Source organism: Adiantum capillus-veneris, chromosome 7 (genome assembly GCF_014529385.1).
Source record: "Adiantum capillus-veneris isolate H3 chromosome 7, ASM1452938v2, whole genome shotgun sequence".
NCBI lineage: Eukaryota > Viridiplantae > Streptophyta > Polypodiopsida > Polypodiales > Pteridaceae > Adiantum > Adiantum capillus-veneris.
This window is the reverse complement of record NC_140937.1, coordinates 129,990,285-130,000,729: the sequence shown is the minus strand read 5'-3', so window position 1 is coordinate 130,000,729 and position 10,445 is coordinate 129,990,285.

Sequence of the window (10,445 nt, the reverse complement as noted above, 5' to 3'; positions counted from 1 at the left end):
AATAATGGAGCTTAAAAGACCTAAGGTCTAGCTTCATTAAGACTTCCATAGGCTAAGGTTCCAAAATTTTAATTAAAAAGTCCAAATGGTCAAAGTTGGGAAAATTGGATGGTGGTGGGAAGACTCAAAAGTCTTCCCACTTCCTATCAAGGAGGGGGCGAGCCCTAAGAGTAGGGGAGGAGAGAGAAACACACACACACACTCCAAAGCTTCCCCCAAAGGGAATACTGGACCACATGGCAGACTTCTAGCCCAATTGCCCCCAATTTTCCCTCAAATCCTATTGGATGGCCATAGAGGTGGACCAATGAGAATTAGGCTAGAGTAAAACTTGTCTAATCAATTTAAAAATGCTTGATAAAAGAACCAATAGAAATTAAGCTCCCCAGAAGACTATTGGACAGTCTACCAAGGGGTCCAATGAGCATCAAGCAGCCCAATGGCTTGCCTGATTCCTATTGGCCAAAAGACTAAAAGGTCTAATGAGAGTTTAATAAATTATTTTAATTATCTAAAGCTCTCACAAAAGGGGAAAGGGGGACACATGTCACATGACTATCAATTATGCTTCTAATTTGTGATTGGCTAAGCTCTACAAGGGCCAATGGGAAGCCATGAAGAGTACTTGGCAAGAGGGGTCGACCAAGAAGAGAGAGAGAGGGCTGCATTTTTGTCTAACACAATGCTACACATACACACACACACACACACACAAAACTCATGTGTGCAATAAGAACTCCATCTCCTTCTCCAAGCATTGAGAAGTTGAGGCCTACACCAACAACTCTTGGCTATGGAATGCAAATCCACAACCAAGAGCCAAGCTTCAATGGCATGCTCATCTCCTCTACCATGCTAATTACTAAGCTAAGCTATGCTATTAGAGTGATTATGTGAGGAGAATACTTCTTTCTTGTAAGATACATCTTGTTCCTCTCAATCATCCTCATTCTTTGCTAGCTCTCACCATTTTTGAAGGTGTGTGAGGTCTTGGGACTGAGGCTAGGGACACTAGGTGTGTTTTTCAAGCATAATTTGGTGCATGAAGCTTCCATATTCATTGCACCAACGAGTTTTGTCAAGGAACACAAGATTGTATTGTACAAAAGTCTCCTTTGATGGGAGAAACTATAATACAAAGCCTTTATGGAGGGGGAACCTAAATCCGGTCCTCAACTGTTGTCAATTGTTCTATTTCTCTCTCTTTTCAAGTATTGTCTATGCCAAGCTAGCTAGGTGTAAATTGCTATGTTGCTTTCTCAAATTGAGTACTCTCTCTATGCTCATTAGGAACTTGTTCTTAATGAAATTCTCACTATGTTATCAATTTTCGCTACACACAAGTTACTAATGCATTAAATGTTACATTGGTATCAAAGCTATTGGTTTCTCTTTTCTTGCTCAAGAAGAGAGGTCCTCAATCTTGCTACAAATGGTTGGTGTTATTAATTGCAAAAGAATAAGTAGAATAGGGAATTTTCATCCTTGAAGCACGCCAGTTAGCAGGGATACCATCGAGAACTATGGTCTTAATAATGGAGTCCTACGGGGCTTGCCTATGGCTTAACCATTATTGAGCTATTAGAAGCTTGACAGGAACCGATGTTGTCTTTGCTCTATTGAACCTCTCTTCTATTCCTTGCAATTAATAATATTCGAGCCCCGGGTATAGATGATGAAGTGCTTATCTTTGAAGGTAAAGAGGAGTAGCAACTAGGGCTTGAAGTGCCAAAGTACAAGTAAATATTTACACCTAAAATTTGCTAGTATGGATGACAAGGAAAAAGTGAAATGAATGTTGATAGCTTTGATTTTGCTAATGAAAGAGCAACTAATGATGCCCCTATGCTTGTAAACTATCTTGTTTATAGGCTTCAACAAGCCCTGGGCAATCCCTCCCTCCAAGGTGAAGTGCTACAGCAATTGCGCACCCATGGTATTCTCCAATCTCCCCACCAAGAAGAGAGAGTACCTAGGAAAGCTCCTGGTGAGACTTCCAAAAGAGGACTCTCTCCGATAAGGGAAGAAGAGGAGGATCCATACGAAGGGCTCAAAAACTTACTACTGGATGAGGCATCTCCCTCCCAAAGGAGAACCCAAGTTTCAAACGATAGATCCCCCACCAAAAGAACGAGAAAGAAGTGAGTCTCCCGCCACCCCGTCAGAGATGGCACCATGAAGACAGCGGGAAAAACGCTCTACAACACCCCCTAAACGGAGAAGACCATCGCATACTCCTCTTCACCATAATTCAAAGAGGGAAGAGAGAAAACAAGAGAAGAAAAAGGTGAGAAAGAGGTCACCCTCTTCTCCATCTTCTTCATCCTCTTCCTCTTTTGCAGAAAGTGATGGTGCAGATAAGGAGGAACAAGGGAAGAAAAAGGCAAGAAAGAGGTCACCCTCTTCTCCATCCTCTTCATACTCTTCCTCTTTTGAAGAAAGTGGTGGTGCAGCTCTCAAACCGCCCAAAAGAAGAGGCCATAGGAAATCCTATGCCACTTGGAAAAGGTCGTCGAAGCTCAAAAAGTTCAAAGAGGGAGGAAAGAACATCTCTTTCCTTACCTATGATGGCACCTTTGGTGCTACGGACAAAGTCTTGGCCTTTATCCAACAATTTGATGCGGCGTTTGGAGATGAGGGCTTCACAAAGTCCTCTAAGCTACGTCATCATGTAGCTATGCATTTTCAAAAGTCCGCCAGGCAATGGTGGTCTAGCCTATGAGCAAACAGTGAAGCTCCACGAACATGGATGTTGGAATTAGGGTTGCAGAGAAACGCACATAGGTTGGAGAAGACGAAGGAAGCTCAAGGCACACAATAGAGAGTGTGTTACTCAGTGTGCGATGGAAAGATTGATAGCCCTAGAGTGATGGGCGTATATACAATGCACGGGGGAAAAGACCTCCTAAAGAGGGAAAAGATGCCCCGACGGTCCTAGTAAATTCACACACATCACTACCACATGTATATGGTAACAAATCCCCCTTGAGTGATGCGGTGACCGAGAGCTGGCACACGAGTAAAGGGAAGTGCCATGCCTTGAGGACATGATCAGTCCACAAAGGGGAGTAAGCCCAAAGCTTTGCGGAAAGCTTCGAGCTTCTCATGAGACAAGCCTTTGTGAAAAGATCTACAAGGTTGTCCTGTGTTGGCATATAAGCGAAGCTGATCTCTCCTGCTGAGAGCCTCTCCCTGACATAATGAACCTCAATGTGCTTTGTGCGAGCATGAAAAACTGGGTTCCTTGCAACTGCCAATGCACTCTGACTGTCAGTGTAGATAGTGTTGCCAGTGTCCTGTCCAACACCCAAATCAACCATAAGGCGTCTGATCCATACACACTCAACCGTAGCTGTGAAGATTGCCCTGTACTCAGCCTCACAACTCGAAGTGGCCATAGTAGGTTACTTCTTGCTCAACCATGATATACATGAACGGCCAAGCATGAAACATAAACCACTTGTGAACACTCGCATGTCAAAACAACCAACCGAATCTAAGTCCAAAAAAGCATGTAAGTCTGGCGGCAATGATCCCCCCTTGGGATAAAACAAGCCAAGATATAAAGTGCCACTAAGGTAGCGGAAAATCCTCTTGACAGCCTGCCGGGCTATGCATAAATCTGCTGACTTGTGAGACCGCAAACTGAATATCTGGCCTCGTGTTGCATACATAAATGAGGCATCCAACATCAGTTTTGTAAAGAGTGACATCAGCAGGATCACCAGCTTCATGAAGACTCAATTTCAAACCTGTTTCCATGGGAGTGGCAATAGGTTTGCAATTCTCAAGTCCAAACTTACATAGCAATGTCTCTATGTAACTTTTTTGACACAAGGCAATACCACCATCACACTGCTTAAACTGTATACCCAAGTAATGATGCAACAACCCCAAATCTTTCATCTTGAAAGTAGCGTTCAAGTCAGCCTTAAATTCAGCAATATGTAACTCATTTGGTCCAGTGATCAACAAATCATCTACATAAAAAACCACAATGAGAAGTACATCACCCTCACGCTTTACATACAATGTGCTTTCTGCTGGACTATTATTACGAAAGCCTTGTTTCAACAAATGAGTGTTAGCTTTCTCATACCAAGCACGAGGAGATTGCTTCAACCCATACAAAGCCTTTTTACATCTGCACACTTTGTCCTCTTGTCCTTCCTTGACAAAACCGCGAGGCTGCGTTACATAAACTTCCTCAAATATGTCACCATTCAAGAAAGCAGTAACAATGTATGAGTGATGTACATCCCAACCAAAATGAGCTGCCAATGCGCATAGAAAATGCACAATAGTCATACGACAAGTGGGAGCAAAAGTCTCTATATAATATATGCCTTTTTGCTGTGCATAACCCTTTGCAATAAGTCGAGCCTTATGGCAATCGATCTCACCATTCGGCTTGCGTTTCAACTTGTAAATCCACTTCGTACCAATGGCCTTTTTGCCAGGAGGCAAATCACATAAAGTCCATGTGTCATTTTCTATGAGTGCATCATATTCTGATTGCATGGCACCCATCCAATTTTTTGAATTTTGTGCTTCATCAAAAGACAGAGGTTCCTCAACATCATGTAAGCTAGACACAGCCAAAGCATAACAATCTGATGCATAAGATGCATGGCGAGAGCCTGAATGAGTACGACTAGACAAAGGTGCATCCAATTTACTGTCACGCAATGTATGCACCAGCCATTTTGGCATACCTCTAGCCTGCTCATTTTTAGCCCTTTCCTCATCAAGTACATCATGTACATCTGCATCAGTAATAGCTTATCTGTAACATTTTCAGAAACCCCCATAGGCTGTACATTTGCCTCATTGAAATTTGCATTCGTATTTCCACCACTGAAAAGAGGCACCAAAGTGTCATAAATGTCCTTTGAGCTTACATTATTGTCTCTAGTACATGACAGCAAGGACTGAACAGAATCTTCCACAAACACTACATCCCGTGAAACCAGAATACGTTTTGTTTGCAGATGATACAACCTGTAATCTTTGCTTTCAGCACTATAACCAACAAAAATACATTTGACAGCCTTATCATCCAATTTTCTACGCTGTGTTTGTGGCACCAAAGCATATGCAAAACAACCAAAAACACGCATGTGCTCAATAGAAGGCTTTCTATCATGCCATGCTTCATATGGACTAATAGACTGCAAAGATTTCGTAGGACACCTGTTTAGTACATAAGTGGCACACATGATGGCCTCAAGCCAAAAAGAATGCGGCAAAGCTTGACTTTTGACCATACAAGCATGTGCTCAATAGAAGGCTTTCTATCATGCCATGCTTCATATGGAGTAATAGACTACAAAGCTTTCATAGGACACCTATTTAGTACATAAGTGGCACACATGATGGCCTCAAGCCAAAAAGAATGCGGCAAAGCTTGAATTTTGACCATACATTGTGCCATTTTCGTAAGTGACCTGTTTTTCCTCTCAACGACACCATTTTATTGAGGTGTATAAGGCACTGTACATTGGTGTTTTATCCCACAACTAGCCATAAATGCATTAAATTTATGAGACATATACTCCCTCCTCGATCGGAACGGAGGGTGCCCATAGTTCATTTCAAGACATTTTTCAACCATAGCCAAAAATTGTTTGAAGCACATAAAAACTTCGGACTTTGCTTTAAGCAAAAATACCCATGCATGCCTGGAGTAATCATCAATAAAAGTCACGAAGTAAAGGTAATTGCCCAAGGACGGAGTTTGCATGGGCCCACAAACATCACTGCACAAGCTACAACCTGCATGTGGCCCTAACTGAACCATTCTTTGGAAACTTCGAACGCTACATCTTACCCAAAATACAGCCTTAACAAACATGGTTGACAGGTGCTTCAAGAGGCAGCAAAGAAGCAACTATATCAGATTTTTGCAAACGCAGCAAACTGGCAAAATTCAGATGACCAAAATGTGCATGCCAAAGTTTTGCATTTGAAATAGCCCTTGAATCTGCAACTGCATTTGCAAAATTTTGTCCACACTTGTCATACAAAGTGAGCTTATACAACCCACGCCACAAAAGCCTAGATGCAACAATTTCATCACCAAAACTGAGATCATGAACTATACATCTGTCATCCACAAATTTGACTACAACTCCAAGTTTAGCAAGTGCAGATACAGACAAAAGATTCTTCTTGAACCCAGGTACATAAAGTGCATCAACAAGTGTAAAAGAACTGCCATTTGCAGCAGTAAGCATAATATTTCCAACTCCTTGAACCGTATAAGAGGCCTTGTTGGCATAAGTGACTGAATTCCTATGAGGAACAGACTCGAGAGAGGTAAACAATTCACGATGTGAGGTAATGTGCTTTGTAGCACCACTATTGAAATACCACACATGCAAATCTACAGCAACTGACATGCATGCATCATGGACAACAGGATTGTAAGTGCACTTTGCACTAAAATCCCATTCTGCATCAACATCAACATCATAGTCTCCTTTGACAGAAGACTCAATAATGTCTGCAGTTGTAGTGGAACCAACATTTGCAGTGGAACCACCCTCTTTCTTCTTAGCCTCTTTTGCCTTCAACTTAGGACACTGCTTGATCAAGTGATCATTAGCTTTACAATAATGGCAACGCATCTTCTTTTTGCCCTTATCACCAGAATTCCAGACGAATTGCTGCCAGCAGAAGCATAAGGAATAGAAGTTTTGCCACTCGTAGCAGAACCATAAGAAGTGGCTGCATTGCTGTTACGGCCCTTTCTTTGAGAAGCAATGAAAGCCTATTCAACTGCACGCTATCTAGTCCTGTTCTTTATTGAAAGTGACTCTTGCAATAGCAATGTGCATAATGCATCAAACTTGACAACTTCAGGATTTCCTTGGGACATAAGTCTCCAAGTACTAGCAAAAGCCTGGTAAGAATCTGGTAAGGCATCAAGAACAGTCTACACAAGGGACTTATCTGAAATGACTTCACCTGTAGAAATAAGTTGCTCGTTGATATCCTTGACACCAGCAAGGAAAGTGTCCATATCATCTTACTCATGCATAATCTTCGACACCAGCTCTTTATGCAGCAAAGCAATTTTAGCCTCATTGCCACTTGCATAAAGACCAGACAAAATATCCCAAGCCTGTTTTACAGATTTTGCTAAACGAATGTGAGGAACAATGGTGCGCTTCATAGACAACACAATCAATGCATGAGCCTGCGCATCCTTTACATCCCAACGAGATTGTTTTGCCGTAGGCAAAACAACTCTAATAGCAGCAATCCTTGCAAAGCAAGACCTGTCACATCCTCAACATTGCCTACATCCTCAGAACCAGGACGTACATCAATGCCTTGCACAATATTTCAGACGCCCTTTGACACAAGAACGTGTTGCATTATATAAGCCCACATAGGGTAATTGTCTCCATCCAACATGTCCTCAGTAGCAAACATCTTGGACACATATGTGTTGTTGTTAGCCATGGTAAATGCTGCACCTGATGTGAAAACTGCCCGAAAAGAGGAGAAACGAAGCGGGAATAACACGTGCTATGTGGCACAAACAGTAGAAGACTGTAAGGCACCTGTTATGCAAAAAATGACTCTACACAAAATGACGAAAATTGCATGTGCAGACCTGTCTATAGTGGAAACAGAGGTCAAAATGAGCCCGAATCAGAAATTTGAGCAGAAATTTTTGTCAACCTGCGAACACTCGCCAAAGCTCACTGAACTTGAAGAAAATGAGCAGGCGTGTGCTGGAGCTGTTGGCGACTAAACCCGGGAGGACGCAACCTGCTCTGATACCAATTGTTGGAATTAGGGTTGCAAAAAATGCACACAGCTTGGAGAAGACGAAGGAAGCTCAAGGCACACAATAGAGAATGTGTTACTTAGTGTGCAATGGAAAGATTGATAGCCCTAGAGTGATGGGCGTATATACAATGCACGGGGGAAAATACCTCCTAAAGAGGGAAAAAATGCCCCGGCGGTCCTAGCCTGTTCACACACATCACTACCACATGTATATGGTAACAATGGAAAGCTTTAAGAGCTTCCATCATGAAGTAGTTCTTGGCTACTGATGCCAAAGACAAAGTACTCACCGAATGGTGAAGCTTGAAGCTCTCTCCCTACGAATCTATTCACAAATATGTAGACAAGTTTTGGGATTTACATCTCAAAGCCACTGTCTACAAAAAGATGGATTTTGAAGAGAAAAAACAACAATTTTGTGCGGGCTTATTTGAGGATATGGCGGAGTATGTTAACTCCCAAAGACCACGCACCATATCTATGGTCATACACCATACCATGGTGGTTTCAAGAATCAACTTCCAACAAGGGGCAAAGAGAAATCTCAAGCCCATGGAAAACAAGGACCATAATGAGCCTAAGGGGAAGGACAACGTCCAAAAGTCTCCCAAAGGCAACGCCAATAACAACAAAGCCAAGGAGAAGGGAGTTTATAAAGGAAAAAATAAACTCTCTCCCGAAGAGCTAGAGCGTTATCAAAAAGATAACCGTTGTTTCAAGTGTGGGGAGCAAGGGCATGCCTTCATGCTTGCCCCCACAAGAATATACGTAGTCAAAATTCAAGAAGAGGATGCTCATCACAAAGGATCTCCTCTATGTCATGCTTGGAGAAAGGTAAGAGAACATGATGCTTTCATTCTCTTTGACCTTCGTTCTACTCACAATTTCATATCCACAGAGTTGGCCACCAAGCTAGGCATCCAAGCCTATGAGATGAGAGATGTCCTACCTGCCGATGATGCTTTCAAGGGGCAATAAGCCTTAGTCACTCCCTTAATTGGGAAATTGAGACTCCATGTCCAAAGCTATGTGGAAAAAGAAGATTACTTCATCTCTCCTCTCAAGCATGAGGATGTAATCCTAGGGGCACCATGGTTTGATCGCATGGTTGCGAATGTGAAAATCCCTGAAAAGAAAATCTTCTTTAGGTTCAGGGAAGAAGATATGTACATAGATGCTAAGAAGTTGGGTAGTACCATACCCAGTGTACATAAGCAAGCTTTCAATAAGTCAATAAAGAGCTCTATTTCCGTGTACATGATTTTTGTTAAAGATTCTCAAAATGAACTTAACGTTTTAGCAAAAGAAGATATAACCAATCAAAAGGAATTAGACTTATCCAAGTTCCTCCAGGTATTCCAAGATGTTTTTATTGACGACATCCCTTGTGAGCTACCTCCCAAACGAGGGGATGACGACCATGCAATTGGACTTCTTTCAAGAAGCTCACCGCCTAATAAACCTCCTTTTCGAGTTTCCCAAGCTCAATAAGAGGAGATTATGCGGCAAGTGTATGAGTTGGTTGAGAAAGGCATGGTTAGGCCTAGCTCATCTCCATTTTTTTCACCAGTGTTATTAGTGCAAAATAAAGATGGCACATATCATATGTGTGTCAGCTATAGAGCACTAAATAGGATCACTATCAATAATAGGTTTCCCATTCCACGGGTAGAAGACCTATTTGATAAGCTACAGGGGTCAACCTACTTCAGTAGGATTGACCTAAAAAGTGGCTACTCAAATAAGGATAGTTGATCAAGACATTGTAAAGATCGCATTTCACACTATGTTTGGCCTTTATGAGTACATCGTCATGCCTTTTGGCTTGACCAATGTACCAACCACCTTTAACCATCTGATGGAGAAGCTATCTAGGCCTCACCGAACCTTTACTGGAGTGTTCTTTGATGATATAATCATCTACTTTTATTCATTAGACGAACACAACCAACACCTCTAGGTAATATTTCAAGTTTAACGATAGAATAAATTTTATATTAATCAAAATAAAAGTGGATTTTTATTACAAGAGATTCAATATTTAGGTCACATTATCTCTCAAGATGGCATCCACATGGATCCATCAAAGTTAGAGGTAATAAAAGGATGGCCTAATCCAAGGAATATGCATGAACTAAGATGCTTTATAGGTATGCGTGCATACTATAGACGCTTCATAGAAAATTTCTCACAAATCGCGGGACCATTACATGACCTAACAAAGAAAAACATTAGGTATATGTGGTCCACCAAGGAGAACATTTCTTTCAAAAAGCTTAGAGAGAAGCTTATCTCTCAACCTGTGCTTACATTGCCGGATCTCTAAAAGCCATTTGAGGTCCAATGCGATGCCTGTGGTGATTGCCTTGGAGTTACTTTGCTACGAGAAGGGCACGCCATAGCCTACGAAAGTTGAAGGCTCAACCCTATTGAGCAAGCTCTAGGGACATATGAGAAGGAACTCTTAGCACTTCTACATGCTCTAGACTTGTGGAAGCACTATTTATTGGGGACTTCTTTCATTCTGCGAACGAATCACCAAAGCGTTAAGTACTTCATGATGCAGACCAAGCTCTTCGACAAACAAATGAGGTGAGAAAATTTCCTTCCGCAATTTCATTTTCATATTGCTCACATTGATG